The following is a 16,874-nucleotide window of genomic DNA, read 5'->3' as shown; positions in this document are numbered from 1 at the left end:
AGGGGTTCTTTTTGGGGGGATTCCATGCACTTTCAAGGGGGTTGGAAAAATGGGGACACGCAAAAGTGAAAAAAAAAATCGACAACGGGAATTTTTGAATTTAAAAACCCCTCTGTGGCAAAACAAAACATAACAACGAGTAAGACGGAATGTGTATATAAACAGAAATTTGTGTCATACTCGTAATGGGGAAAATTGTTTCCCCAAAACTAAACCCGGGATGTCTTTGTTTGGGCCCTTCCAAAAAATCAAAACAATGGCCCCCCGAAATTTAAAACCGGGAAATTTGCAAAGTGAAAAAAAAAAATCGTAAAGAATTCGGAAACCCTTTTCGCCCTCAATCTCCAAGCCGACAACGCGAACGGGGCGTAAAAGGGGATTCGTCGAAAGCGGTCAGTGTAACCCCCCCCAAAACCGGGTTTTTTACAGTGGGGAAAAATGACGAACAACTGTACCAAGCTTTGGAGAGGAAAAAAAAACCAGAGTGGGGGGGCGAGACAACAGGGCCCATCCAAACATGATCAACTGTTTGCTTACGGGGAGAATGGGCGAAACGGGGATAAAATTCATGTTATGTCCCCGGTTTAACCGGGGCATGACGGGGCCCTTTTTTAAGGAATAACGCATTTTTACAGGAACACTGGTTTGGCAGTTGACTGGGGGCCCAAATAAAAAAAGACCCCCGACAGGCAAGAGGCAAGAAAAACGGGAGAAGTAGGTTACAACCAATCCCTTTTTGGAGCCAAAAAAGAGACAGAAACAACGCTGCAGTCCAAAGCGATGTTTTTTTATAAGCAAAAAGGACAGACTGGCTAACCTGTATTAAACCAAAACGCACATGGGAAAACCCTTTTGTTTCAATTTGGGGAAAGGGTGAGGGGGGAAAAAACCGAGTTTTTGACATAACAAACCCAAATCACTTTCTTGTTTTTAAAAACACACCACCTCCATGATAATAAAAAATTTCCCGCAAATCCACATTTCCCCCTTCAAATGGAATGAGGGAAATTTCACAACAAGGGGGTTTGGGCGTTCCCCCCGCCAACCCCATGTAGGAAATGGAGGGGGGAAAAGATTGGGAAAATTGCCGATAATCCTTGCTGTTTTGCAGCTTTGCCTGCAGGGTTTTCACTTTTTCTGCATTTTGTGTTTGATATTTGGGGGCTGCAACCACATTTTCCCGACCCTTTTTAATGTGAGTCCCCGCCCCAAACGAGACTTGAACTCCTTTTGGGCATTGCCCTTTGGGACAGGCGGTTTCTGGTTTTTTGCTATTCGTTTTTCTCTATTTTCCCTTTTACACCTTTGGGTGATAGCCCTTTACCAGGTAAAATGCTGTTTGTGCAAGTTCTTTTTCTGTAATTCCCTTTTAAAAAAATTTTATCATTCCCCCTTGGGAAAAGGCGTGTGCTGTTTTTGCATTTTTAGTTGGTTTGGGTTTTTTGTTTTTTTAATTTGTTTTAAAACCCAGATCATAGCCCCTTTGCAAGGGGGTGTTCTATTTGGCATTGTTTATTTTCTGTAAACCCTGGGTTATTTTCAAGCCATTTTTCATCAGGTTTTACTTTTCCATCGTCACCAAATTCCCGCCGAACAGAAAAGAATTAAGTCATCGCTTTCCCAAATTATGTTTAAATAACTTTCTAATTTTTCGTTTCAGCAGTCATACGCTTTAAAAACAAGTTGGGCGTTTATTGAAAAAACATTTTCCCTGGTGTAGGAAATATTTTTCAAATTTTGAAAAATATCTTTGACATTCCTTTTATTTCAGAATGGGAAAAACCTCGAACAGAAAATTTTAAAAACCCAAAAATTGGGATGGTTGTTTTATGTCTATAAATTTTCATTTATTTTCCCCAAATTAAAAAAATTTTAAAAATGTTAAAGCTGGCATTTCAGTGAAAAATGAAATGGGACTAGGGCCGAAAATTTAACAGAACGCGTTTTTTTACTTTGCATTTACACGTAGCCCATGTTTTGTGTTGCTTTTAGTTTGCATTTTTGAAACCCGGGGTTTTGTGGGGCCGTGCTCACTGTTAAGGGGTGGGTGAAGGAATAACCAAAGCATATTTTTTGTTTCTGGTCCATTTTTCCCCAGCTCAACAAAATAACAGAACCCCCACCTCTTTGATAAAAATGATTTTAAAAATTTGAGAAGCGTAAAAAACATTTATCAGAAAAAATAAAAATCATATATTACAACCTTGATTCACAAAATTCCCTCAAAATAAAATCTGGGGATCAAAAGGGAAAAAAAAATAAAATTATGTATTGTTTAATCAAAGAAGAGAAATTCCCCAAAGGGTTACAATCAATTTTTAAAAATATCCTCGTTTTTTTCCAATTTTTTAAATTTAAACAGAAAATTTTCATGATGTAAATACATATGATCTTTTTTTGCAAAGGGATTAAGGATTTTAAAAACAAAAAAGATAACTTTGCAAAAAAAACTGAATTGGGCAAATAATAAACGCTTTGATACAAGAAAAAATGATTTTCTACCCCGAGAAATGAAAAACTAGAAATAATCACTAAACGTCGAATCAAACGTTTGATTGAATCCCAAAAAAAATTCGGAAAATTTTAAATAAATCAAATATTTTTCCCCACCCAAAAAAAAAAATGGAAAAAGTGATAACCAGCCAAAATTTCTATGACGAACAGGTTTTGTCATTTTTCCAAAGATGCAACCCCCTTTTAAAACATTTGACAATTTCTCGGGGGAAATTTTTTTCCCTTCCGAAAGCAAAACTGAATAAAAAGGTGTCATGGAGACAAATTTTGACTTTAGTTAAAAACACTGTGAATGCAAAGAGAAAAGTGAAAAACAAATTTTAAAAAAAAAAAAAAAAAAAAAAAAAAGAATTTTAAGAAAAAGAAGGGTGAGATCTTTTTTCCATTCTTAAGCACCCCATGGGTAGTGGGTTAAATTTCAAACAAGGCCTTTTTTGTCCCGGGTCAACTGAAACAACCCGACTAATCAATCTCCAAGGATATCGTAATAACCCCTTCCCTTGGCTTCACTTTCGCTCAAAAAAGCCAAATTTGGCTTCTTGTGACGTTTTTAAAAGGGCCCGAAAACCTGGGACAAAACCCTGATAAAACAAAAAAATCTGGTATTTGGGGTTTGATCAAAATCCAGCCCTTTTTCGCCACCAGGGTGACGGGGGCGTTTTGTGTTTCCTATTTTGGGGTAGCTGGCCTGAAAGGAGGCACCCCCACCCCCCCGCCTTTTTAGGCCTTTCACCCTGCAAAGCACCCTACGGTATCACCCATGTAACCCCTTTCCCCCTATAACACACACGTACAAATCGCACAATTTTTAAAACCCTTTTACCCTGGGAAAAACCAACGTATATATCAAACTTTTAAACCTTTCACCCTGCAACACATAAATAAATCACACATTTAAAAACCCTTTTACCCTGCAACACCAGCGTCCATATCACAAAGTAAAAACCCTTTTACCTTAGGGCCCCCAACAAAAAATATATCATTTCATTTCAACTTTCACCCCCGCAACGTTTGAAAACAAAATTAAACATAAAGATGGAAATGGTATTTTCCCAAAATGCTTAATTTTGTTTTTAAAAAAAAAAAAAAAAAGAATACAGTAAAAAACTACAGATCAAGTGTTGTACAGGCTGAACTTTCACAAGCAGGCAATTTTTGTACAAACAACCCAAAAATTGAAAGATTAAAGAAAAACATTCCGAACAAAAACCCGACCCTTTGGAAAAAAACCCCCCATATAAACAGCAACAAGTATGGGGACACTCTACATGATGGCTAAACAGGGTTTCTGCACAGTTAATTTTCCCCCAACGTGTGTCATCCTCTTTTTCTTGAAAGGACTGTTGTGTCATCCATGAAGGCTTTCAAAGGAGGTATCTGGTATCCGTTACCAAGGTCAGCTCGTTCCGTTCCCTACATTGAGACCTTCACGATCACTTTCATTGACAGCACGAACAGGATTGGAGAATTGCACAGCCCAGGCTATACCAATTCCAGATTGATCCAATCTGTCGTGTATTCCTTGGTGGTGAATCGCGTTGAGAAGCCATGGAAGTACTACTTCAGCATTTCCCTGATGTTCGTTCGTACACGGTGCATCTCAAGAGCCAGTTGGATCATCTCATGAGGAACTGACCCGTACGCATTGCCAGATCCAGCCATACAACGTCAAGGTTCTTTTTCTCTGCCTTTGCTCTTTGGATTGCAACCCAAATCATTGTGGTATGTTCTACGCAGCCAGGAACTCCTGGGATGTGACCTTTCTGGACTGACACCGTCCAGGTACTGATTTTCTATGAGGATATTTTTGTCAAGTCTTGCAGCCATGACAGAGAAGATTTTTCCTTTGACATTCGGCCTTGGTTTTCCGACGTCTTATCTTCTGGTGCCAGTGCGCTGCTGAGCATTCGTTTAGATTCTTCATACAACCCTTTTTGGTTGTATGGATCTTCATGCCACGCTCATTGGAGAATTTCCAGCCCACAGACACATGGAAATTCCATCAGTTCTGAAATCGTATTCTGTGTTACCGTTTTCCAGTTGTGATTCTGTTGGCGCCAATGGATTATCATTCTCCCCCCCTTTTCGGTGAATCCTGGGAGCATCACTTCTTTGAACAATTTGTAGCAATTGATTAAGGGTAAGGTTGGGGCTGCCAACCCACGGAACCCGAGAGTCTAGTCTTTCCCAGTGTCACTCGGCTTTCCCGAATGTCATTCAGACTGTTCCTGAAAGTCAATGGCTTACCCATGCCTGAGTGATAAGAAACCTCTAGGAGAGCTGGACAGTACAAGGTCTTCAGAGAAGAAAGTCCCCCTCAGTCAAGTGTTTCGGCCCTTAACTCCTTACACTCTAAGGGGCGGCGGGCCCGCACCCAGGTCATGACTCCTGGATGTACTTGTATTGCCGCCTTTTCTTTCTTTTTTGTGATATTTAGTCTGACGTCTCAATAGACGAAAATATCACGCACATCTAGAAAAAATCTCCTGAAACAAAAATGGTCTGCAATATTCGTTCGTTCCTTGGAACAGTTTCAGTTTCAGTAGCTCAAGGAGGTGTCACTGCGTTCGGACAAATCCATATACGCTACACCACATCTGCAAAGCAGATGCCTGACCAGCAGCGTAACCCAACGCGCTTAGTCAGGCTTTGAGGAAAAAAAAGGTGAATAATAGATAAGCTTATACAAATAAATAGATAAATAAATAACTATAATGTAAAAAGATAAATAAATAAATAAGATAAGATAACAATGGTGATAAATAAGCAAATAGATGTAAAACATGAAGACAGACAATCACATATACACCCACACATGCATAACAGATATGCACCGAACATGCAGTTTCACAGATATGAAAGCACAGTCAAATACATATAAACGTACATGAGCTCCAACACACACACACACACACACACACACACACACACACAACTACCCTGCACCTCCTCTACCCCCCTCATCCACACTCATTTCTAGTCTACGTATCACAGCTTCCACGGCACACACACACACACACACACACACAGATGAACACTTGTACAAGCACACACACATATGCCCATATCTCCACACACATATATACAAAGATATATATATATATATATATATTGTCACAACCCGTAAGGAGTTGGCCATGAACCCCCGCCCCTTCCCAGACTAGCTAACGTCCCGACAACACAAACACGGAGACACAGAAAAGTTCAGCTCGTTTTACTATGGTCATGTAAACATAAATAAATGAACGCCTCAAACCCAAGCATTACTCACACACACACACACACACACACACACACACACACACACACACACACAAAAATAACCTCTGACTACTGCACAATACAATTTGCTGTCAACTGCAGCGCCAGTTCTGCTCAAACACGAAGCCAGAGTTCAGACATTTGCTGACAGCCAAAGACGGACCTCCTGGCTGGAGCTGGTCGGGCAAGAGGGACAGTGGGAAAGTGGGAACGGGAACGGGAGTGAGGGAGTTTCGGGGTGACACGTTAGAAGGGGGACGAGGACCATTCCAGACTTGTCCCGGAGACCCGTCGAAGGCAGTGGCACGGAAGGGAGGGAACAGAAAAATCTGTAACACCTCGCTGGCTCTGTTGACTATGTTCTTTTTTTTACTAATTGCAAAAGAGTACATTTCCCCACCCTTCCCCACTTATCTCTTCCTTACGCAATATACATTACGCTAAACAAAGTGGATATCCTTTTGCATGAGCTATCAGCCTCGGCGTACAGAACTATCGCCGTGAAAAGTATTTGATTGTCTATTTTCGCTTTTCCAAATAATAAAAGGGTTAAACCAACACACAACCCCAAACGTACATTATGACTAACCGCAAATGGCAATATTTCATTTTCCATCATGCTAGTTCCGAATAATATAACCAGCACCAGTCGGGCTACATTACAATTATATCACATTTCCATCCCCACCAAAAATGTTTGGGAAAATTTACATACTGCAATTAGACAATCACCATTACAGACCTGAAACAATCCGAGCCGAATATAATTATGGCAAAATGATACACCCAAACACAACAAATTTACTAATTTCCCCCGAATATTTAGAGATAAGAGTGCTGGATTTAAAAGATTTCCACTAAAAAAAACATCACCACATTAATATTACGCAGACAAACACAGACTCCCTCACCTGTCACCAGGTAAATGGGCACACCGCTGCCCAGGGTGAAACACAGACCCACACACACACAGAAAGAAGGGGGTGACAACGAACACACCCCACTACTTCTGTAGGACGACACCCAACAGCTCCCTCGCTGGAACGGTGATCCTTCTCTTGACAGTGCTTGGCATCAAAAGTCCAGAGAAATCTTTCTCTCCCCACCATATAGACTTCTGAACTCACAAAACGTTCAGGAGAAGGGACATGACATACACATATCCTCAGATATGCACGTGTAAAAGCATGAAGGGGGACAGAGGGGGGTGAAGGAGAGGGATGGAAAGAGGGGGAGAAGGGAGAGAGAGAGAGGAGAGGGAGGGAGAGAAAGGGGGAGAAGGGATGGAAAAGAGTTGCACATGAACACAAGCATAGCAACCGTCACGAGCCGTGACATATATACGTTCCAATATCCTGTTGCTCCCACAGTGTAGGCATGCATACACTCACATACCTCATCCTCTACCTCACCTCCCCCCGCACCCCCACCTCCCCCTCACACACACACACACACACACACACACACACACACACACACACACGCACGTGCACAGAACTCTCCTGACACTTGTGTACACTTACACTCTCGCGCATGCACAAACGCACTCAAAAATACAGACCCACACATGCACACAAACACACACATACACACACGCACAGAGGCTGCCACTGATTGGCCCCAAGAGGGATGGTAAAAGATCTCTGATGCCAAGAACGTGGCGTCTAGTGTGTTGCTCAGTCTATTGTATTTGGAAAAGCCCACAGAGACTCTGTTCCGTTTTGAAGAAATTTGCGCAATGTTGGTTTGGAAATGACGCCGATATTTGTTTGATTTGCAAAGCATCGTGCTCTACCTTTCATGTTAGACTTACGGCCACTCCCTCTCTCTGCTTTTATTTCTTTGAGGCGATCGATGGTGTGATGGCCTTGTACCTGTTCTTTTTGATATTCTTTGACTTTTCTGAGGATTTCCGATTTTCCTAGATGTAGGCCGCTCGTTGGTGTTGCGTTACCAGCAAGTCTGTCAGCTCGCTCATTTCCCTTAACACCTGCATGTCCCGGGCAGTATGACCATGTGAGTTTTTTTAATCTGAAAGTTGCGCATTGCCTTATGCCACTCTGGGCTTCCCATTCCGTTCCTTGGACAGATAAAAGTCATTTGCAGTGTCATTGTTTTAGAAACACCAACCCGAACAGAGACATTGTTTTAAAAAAAATCCCGATTGAGTAAAAAGCTGTTCACAAACTTGGCCAGACAGAACGCCGATAGACTTTCCCTGACTGTGCCTTGAATGAATCATTCACTCGGTGTGCAATGTTTGCAGTTGCTTGCCAGATGACTGACCCACTTCAGTTTATTGCGTTGACAATGAGCAAAACGTCGACACACTAGATATCACTGGCTTTCGCACAGGCGCGTGCTATTTATCTTTTCTAAAGATCTGGATTTGTTTTTAAAGCGTGTTAATGTACGTTATGCATTGTTATCACTTCCGAAGGAGAAAAACAAAACACATCCATTGCTCACCAGACTCTCATGTTCATGTTCTTACCCACGTTTGCTGTAGCAATCACAAGATGTCCACTGGTTTTAGACGTCATTGTAGCATAGTTTACGGTCATATTGAAAGAATAAAACCGAAACGCAATCGGCCTATGTCTGTTACAAATATATTCATTTTATATACCAAAAGATGATGATGATAATGATATGAGTACTTATATAGCGCCTATCCTCGGTCGGAGACCAAGCAATAAGCGTTTTACAAACACGAAATCATTTTCACAACAGGCTGTTTACTTGTGTAGAGCCGACTGACAGCTGCCATTTGGGCGTTCGTCCTTCACTTTCTGTGCCATTCAATCAGATTTCTGTTACACACATATAGACAAGAGTGTCCTCGTTGTAACAATTTAAGACAAGGGTTGCATGATTCCCCGACACTTTCATCAACCGAAGTCGTGTTACGGTTGTGCAGGTGAATGTCTTCAAACGTCACGCTTTCCGTTTTCAAAAGAATTTAAACGTTCATCAACCGGTTCTGAACTGTAACTGTCTGTATGGCTTCATGATGTTACATTCAATGGCAAACCACTTGTGCAGATCGTAGTTTTACTGTATTGTTTCTTTCATAATGTAGTATTCATATACAAATGTTTTCATAACATCTCAGGACAGTTTCTTCTTGTTTTTTCTTTTGCGGTCAGTTTTGTATATTTTAAACATATGCATTTTGGAGGGTGTGAAGGAGTGGGGTAAAATATCTAATAGTATAATCTTCACTTTATATGTTGTATTTTACATATTTCGAGTGAGGGTTGTTGATGACTTCTTGATGTTATCAACTATGGGTTGTACTCAGGTTTATTGTGATCCCCTGTATCACATGACTATTGCAAGGAAACAAATTTGGATTTGCAATGTGTGTGTGTGTGTGTGTGTGTGTGTGTGTGTGTGTGTGTGTGTGTGTGTGTGTGTGTGTGTGTGTGTGTGTGTGGTGTGTGTGTGTGTGTGTGTGTGTGTGTGTGTGTGTGTGTGTGTGTGTCAAGTCAAGTCAAGATTTTATTTCATGATGGTAAATTGAATAAGCAACAATTGCTTTTTTACATCAAGCCATCAATGAAAATAATAATAATTAAAGAGAAGGGAAAAAATGAAAAAAATGAGAAAAGAAAAAAAAAATTGAAGAAAAAATTTAGGGGAGAGAGAGAGAGAGAGAGAGAGAGAGAGAGAGAGAGAGAGAGAAGCAGAAGAAGAGCAACAACAACAAAATGCATATATATATATATATATATATACATATATATATATACAAGAATACTGTGATAAAGAAATACAAAATTGCATTTCCATTTCACACACACACACACACACACACACACACACACACACACACACACACACACACACACGCACACACACACACACACACACACCACTGAATACAATTTCTCGGACACAATTACACCATGCCCATCCCACCCACATGCACATGTTCCCCCAATTAGTGCAAAATCCTTGCCAACACAAGCATATACAAAACATTTCACAATTAATAGGAATATTAGACTAACAGGTCAAAATTTGTATTATTGTTAATTATTTTCAATGAGGTGATTCTTCAGATTTTTCTTAAACACGTTTTTATTTACGATACTTTTCAGAGTGAGTGGGAGATTATTCCATAATTTTCCACCAGAATACAGAAAGCTGGATTTGTAAAGGTTGTTTCTTGGTCTGGGTATGCAGAGCATGTGGTTGTGTCTGTGTTCATTAGTTTTAAATGTGTCTGCAATCTTTTTTGGAGCATTTCCATACATAACATTATGCATGCAAACAGCTTTGTTGAAGTACAGCCTGTTGTGAAAGGATAATATATTAAGTTGTTTATAGTCCATTGGGGTCAGAGAGTTCGGTTTCAACAATACTATTTTCAGTGCTCTTTTATACATACGGTGAATAAACTTCAAGTTTGTGAGGCTACAGCTGTCCCATAAAGTTGATGCATAATCGATTACTGGCAGAATATGTGCACAGAAAAAGAGCTTTCGTGAATGAACATTAAGGATCTTTTTTATTTTTGTTAGTTGAAGTATTCTATTTGAGAGACGTTTACTTAAGCACTTCGTATGATCAGTCCAAGATAGATCTTTATCAATAATGACACCCAGAATTTTATGTGAATCTACCTCTTCAATTTTATTGACGCCTAGGAATAGTGGTTTGAAGTTATGTTTCATTTTTTGTCTTTTTTGTCGTGCACATACATACATGCACTTCGTTTTCTGAGCATTCAAGGACATGTGATTCAAGTGTGTCCAGTCATTAAGTTTCTGAATATCATCTTGGAGTTCATTAGTTAGTTTACTGGCGTCTGAATTGCTTGAATGTAAGGATGTGTCATATGCAAACATTTCACATTTAGATTTCATATAACAAGGCAAGTCATTAACATAAGTGGAGAATAAAATTGGTCCTAAGATGGATCCCTGTGGTACTCCATGATTAATAGATGTAAAATTTGAGGTTTGATTATTTATTGCTATTAACTGCTTCCTATCAGAAAGAAAAGATTGTATAAGGTGAATATACTCTGGTGGTAATTTATAAGCTTCTAATTTACGTAGTAACAAGGAGTGATTGATTACATCAAAAGCTTTTTCAAAATCTATGAAAATGAGACCTGTGAATTTATTTTCATTTATGTTATGTAGAAGACTGTCAGTGAGTTGTATGAGGGCTGTATGACAAGAATGATTTTTTACGGAAACCAGACTGGTCTTCATGGATTAAGTCGTTATCAAAGAGATAAGAATATAAACATTTTTGCAAATGTTTTTCAATGGGTTTAGACAGAGCAGACAAGACAGAAACTGGCCTATAGTTAGATGGATTAGAAGAATCACCTGATTTGTACAGTGGAATGACTCTAGCCTGCTTGAATTTAGAAGGAAAACATTTCTTATCTATACACAAATTATAAAGATATGTCAGAGTATCTACAATAACAGGGGAAGAAAGCTTTAATATCTGTCCATCTAACCCGTCCAAATCTCGTGTGCCAGATTGTTTTAGTTGTGATAGGCTTTGACATACATCAAAAACAGTCATTGGTTGAAGACTAAATGGAACATGAATTTTCTTTGAGTCAATATACTGTTTTAGAATACAGAGGTCATTTTCACTGGTCCTGTCGCTTGGTATAATTTTTTCAGCAATGGTTGCAAAATGATTATTTAACTGATCTGCTGTTACATCAGTGATGTTTTGTTGTCTTTTCCCCACATGTTTATTATTCAACTTGTTGATGGCTTTCCAAATTAGACGAGAATCTTTTGTATTTCCTAACATTTTCTGAAAATAATTATATTTCGATTTACGTTTCATGGCGTTTACTTTATTTCTTTGTTTCTTATATTGTTCATTTGATCCATACATCTTCAAATAATCTCTATAATGAATTTCAAAGTCAATTTCTTTTGTTATCCATGGTGGTTTTGTTTCTTGTCTAACTCTTTTCCTAATAAATGGTGCATGTTTGTTATATACAGAAGAGAATGTATTTATCCAAAATTCGACAGCTTCATCAGGATTTCTTAACTGATATACATAATCTAAAGATGAGTTTGCTAAATCCGAGAGAAAATCATCATTTTTAAAGTTCTTAAAACTCCTATAAAATATAGTTTTATGTCCTACTTTTGGAAATTTAACACGATTCTTAAACCAGGTGAGACAGACTGGGAAATGATCACTACTACCACAAGGTGGAACACATACCTCTACAATGTGTTGTTTTGTGGTTGTGTAAATGTGATCTATTAACGTATTTGTGTTTTCAGTAATGCGTGTTGGTCTGTCAATTAATTGTTGTAAACCATGCATAGAGTAATTGTGGTGTCACTTTGGTTTTGGTTTAAGCAAATCTATATTGAAATCACCTAGAATAATAGTTTCATAATTTAACATTATCACCTCATCCATTACAGAGCTAAATCTATCCTCCCATTCTACATTTTCTGATGGATTTCTGTATACAAACCCCACTATAAGAGTATTATTACCATTAATCTTAATATCTACCCAAACTGATTCTACATCATAAACCTCAAGACTGTTTAATCTCTTACATCTTAATGTGGAAGCAAAATACAAAAGTAAACCAGTAGTTTTAGGCTTAGTTGGATCTGAGCGGATAATTTGGTACCCTGGCATGTGCATATCAGCATCTGTTACGTTAGAAGAGAGTCGGGATTCAGCAAAACAGAATATATGAAATGGATTTCCAGTGTTATGAAGAATGGTTGCTATATCGTCCTTCTTGTTTGTTGCATTGTTTATGTTTAAATAACCTATGCGGAGTCCTTGCTTGGTTGGCCACAAGTCAGAAGTAAATGACATGGTTTAATTATTTGGGAATATAAGGATACTAGAGCAGTTTTAACTCAGTTTAAAATAACAGACCTCCGAGGAAAAAACAACAACAAACAAACAACAATATTATCCTAGCTGACCGAGTTGACAGATTATATAAATACAAACTGACAATGTATTAGCAAACAATGTCAAGCAATTTTTTGCAGATAATTAATTTACACGCAAACAACATAAACCTCACGGCCCAGCAACAAGCCACCTCAGATTGCGGTACCCGATGGAGTATAACTCAAACACAAGCACAATCACACACATGCACAAAAAGTGAATCCAAATTTACAATGAAGCAATGCGGACCTGGGGAAAAAAGTCCAAAATCAAAAGGAGAATCGACAATTCACAGCACGGAAACCATATCAAACAAAAACACCGCCTCCAACAATCTCAAAACCACAGACAAAACCTATATCATCAATAACACAAGATACACATATATATATATACACACACATATATATATGTATGCGCGCGCGTGAATACAGAAGGGCAAGTTGGATGGGACGAGGACTGGACAATGACCGATATGGAATCCAGGTCTGCAGGAACAACAAACTGTAGCACCACTACTATGCAGAGAGAAGAAGAGTAAGAAGAAGAGGAAGAAGATAGAAAACAAGAAAAGAAAGGTTACAACAGTTATGTGGAACGGTGTGAAATTTCGTGGCATGAATCATACAATTGTTTGTTGCTGTGTTAGGAACTGAGAGGCCATCATATTCATTAAGTGCACAGTGTGTGTGTGTGTGTGTGTGTGTGTGTGTGTGTGTGTGTGTGTGTGCTTAAATAGCCACGACCAATGCTTGTATCCATTTTATCGATTCAAAGTGTTGACCACAGTCAAATAATAAGGACGGAATCATTATTTTTCTCTAATCTTGTTTAATCTTTTAGAAATTTACAAATATATACAAGAGAAAAACTTCATGGTTAGCAGAGTTAACACGCAATAATTTCAGAACAAAGGGATTCAAACACACACACACACACACACACACACACACACATATATATATATATATATATATATATATATACATATATATATATGTATGCCTAGGAAGCGAGAGAATTTGAGCGCGCTGGTTCGAATCACAGCTCAGCCGCCGATATTTTCTCCCCCTCCACTAGACCTTGAGTGGTGATCTGGACGCTAGTCATTCGGATGAGACGATAAACCGAGGTCTCGTGTGCAGCATGCACTTAGTGCACGTAAAAGAACCCACGTCAACAAAAGGGATGTTCCTGGCAAACCTCTGTAGAAAAATCTACTTCGGTAGGAAAAACAAATAAAACTGCACGCAGGAAAAAACATAAAAAATGGGTGGCGCTGTAGTGTAGCGACGCGCTCTCCCTTGGGAGAGCAGCCCGAATTTCACACAGAGAAATCTGTTGTGATAAAAAGAAATACAAAATACAAATATTCATAATTCTAGGTGCTGCTTTACCACAGCAAAGAATAAATTAAACTAATGTTTTAAGCAATTGTCAGTACTATTTTATGTCAAAACCTTAACACACAAAACAAAAGTCGTAACATGTATCTGCTAAAACAACGTGAAAGCTCTGATATGTTCTGATTATAAGATATGTATTGAACAGAAATGCAGTACTCGAAAACAGTAAATCTGATGGCGATTTCAACAACTTTATTCAACAAAAGTAATAACAAAGAAAACTGTCTATGAAATTCAATACATACTAACGAAGTGGAAACGGTCACTGTACTAGCCCAAAATGAAACTACAGAGAGGCAGTTTCTATTAGTATTACTGTCGTAACCTTAAAGCACTTGACAATTCATATGGGTGATTCCTCCTTTTCCAGTTCATCTCAATCTGTCTATAACCGTTTGTCGCACGATCTTCGCCATTCTCCCTCACTGCCTGAAAACCCGTCTTTCGAAAAACGCCAACAGATACAACTAACATACCATTTCATGACATTCACCTAAAAGCCATATGACCTGTGTGTGTGTGTGTGTGTGTGTGTGTGTGTGTGTGTGTGTGTGTGTGTGTGTGTGTGTGTGTGTGTGTGAGTGTGTGTGTTCGTTCGTTCTTTAGTTTAGCGTCTTTTCACTATCAGTGATATTAGACGTTTAAAAAAAAAAAGGGGGGGGGGGGGAGGGGGGCATGGGGTATAACTAACATGCAATTACATTTAACAGTAACAATTCAATAATAATAATTCTAATAATCAGAAACCATTAACACAATTCTGAAGTGCATTAAAGGAATGTAGAAATAGGGCTATGAACTAATGCCTGTGAAAGTTCGACCATAAGAACCTCGTCAGAAATAACTTTACAAAAATCATCTGCAGAATTATTATTCTCCTTGAAATACTTGGGCAAGAAGGTACGTAACTGCTGGCAGTGAAACAAACAATGATGCAAGCTGAACTGCTTACCACAGAGGCATGTAACATTTTTACTATACTTTATCTTCAGCGCATCAAGTTTTATACGGAAGAAAGTAGAGGTTATTAATCTTGTATAGCAAGCTGATGGATTCGGTATCTTTTCTTTAATAATATTCTCGGGGAATAATGTTCCTTTATGGTTTAAAAACTTTAACTTCCATCGGTTATGAAATCGACCCCATGCTGATTTTTCTAACAAAGTGTATGCCTTTTACGGAGAGACGGACATGTATTTTTGTCGATTTTTCTGAATCTTGTGCTCCTCTTTTAGCTGCTTTATCAACAGTTTCATTGCCAAGAATGCTCACATGAGAAGGCACCCAACAAAAACTGACCTCAGTCCCTTTAATCCTTAAACAATGTACCAAATGATTTGCCTCAATAACTAAGTGTGTGTGTGTGTGTGTGTGTGTGTGTGTGTGTGTGTGTGTGTGTGTGTGTGTGTAAATGAAGTAAGACGTAGTTTTTGAATATGTTGTGTGCTTTTATGTGTTAAATCATTCTTTTTCTTCCTTTGCAAGTGAGGGCAGTGTGTGTATGTGTATAATGCTTATTGCAAAGCGCTTTGAACTCCCTCTTAGGGAGGAAAGTGCTCAGCAAACATCCATTCTGATTATCATTTCTGTTTTCTTTATCAGAACACTGAAAACTGAAATGAAGTCATTATTTAGACAAACACGGGTATAGAGGTAAACATTAAGCATAAACTGCAAAAACTCCGAATACAATGGCAAGGAGAAAAGAAGAAAAAACAAGAGAAGCAAGGCCTTCAACACTGACTTGTGATACACTTTAAAAAAAATCTAATCGTTAAAATGTGTTTTGCATTTGTTATTATAAAGCTTCGGTTAAAAAATAAAATAAAATAAAATAAAAGCCCTGAAGGCAGATTCGAACCCCGCGTGTTCGGGTGAGAAGAAACTGTGTCACTCAATACACTATCGTGGCTCCGTAACTACGTTCAAAATTTAACATTTAAACATGCTTTTTTAAGGGCGATAAACCGATTGCGGTATTCGCAGTGAGAACGCTGTTTAAATCATATAACTCTGGTGTATCTTGGGCATTCAGAAAATCTTCAAGGGCACTTAAGAATTCTTTTTAAGTCGGCGGTAAAGGAAACGTGGCTATCGCTGCAATCACACTGTAACATTTAGCCGTTTTCTTTGGATCTAGATAGATGTACAAATTTAGTTACACCCGCCGGGAATGTACGACACGGTCGATTCAATTTCTCTTTTATGTTCATTCTAGTTTTATAGTTTTAAAGTTGATATGAAAATTGAGTATTTTGTTAAACTAATAACATGTAGAGCAAAGTACAAGTACTTGTAAACGTCGTATGAAGTGAAAAGGACTTAATTTTGAGAAAAGTCAAGACTGGAAATTTTTACGTTTCATCAAGGGTATTAACTCTCATGGTTTATTTTTTTAAACTGTGAATTATGACTGATTTTCTTAATATTTTTATGGAAGTTTGGGGCATAATCCAGTAAGTGATGAGGCGTTCACAAATCTTTCTCTGAATAAATATTTAACAGTCTCCTTCTCCAACTTTCCATCACATGTTATCGTGTATTGTCACTTGAATATAGGATTGAACGGGCAGGTCAACAACTTGAAACAAAATGGCGTCCTTCGCGTTCATGAGGAATATGAGCACGCGCTTTGAATATGTATAAATATGTGTATGCAATTGATTTTTGCCCATGACCTACAAGGCTCAGCCAATAAATCTATAAAGTCCACTCGTAGTATTGATTTGAGTGTTTTCCGAAAAAGACCACTTGGGCGAATGAACA

At 38.5% G+C, this 16,874-nt stretch overlaps 1 protein-coding gene across 2 annotated transcripts in view; it reads right to left on the bottom strand.

Annotated features, from left to right (window-relative positions):
- Window positions 1-13,669: 13,669 nt before the first annotated feature.
- The window catches only part of LOC143281254 (glucose dehydrogenase [FAD, quinone]-like), a 25,051-nt gene continuing 21,846 nt past the window's right edge, over window positions 13,670-16,874 (bottom strand). Inside the window, exon 12 of one of the 2 annotated variants that reach the window (XM_076586365.1) lies at window positions 13,670-16,874. This exon is cut by the window's right edge and continues 1,066 nt beyond it. The gene's annotated coding sequence lies outside the window, so the exon portion shown is untranslated. The other variant, XM_076586364.1, reaches the window with a different exon arrangement.

Source organism: Babylonia areolata, chromosome 4 (genome assembly GCF_041734735.1).
Source record: "Babylonia areolata isolate BAREFJ2019XMU chromosome 4, ASM4173473v1, whole genome shotgun sequence".
Taxonomy (NCBI): Eukaryota; Metazoa; Mollusca; class Gastropoda; order Neogastropoda; family Buccinidae; genus Babylonia; species Babylonia areolata.
This window is presented reverse-complemented; position numbering and strand designations above follow the sequence as displayed.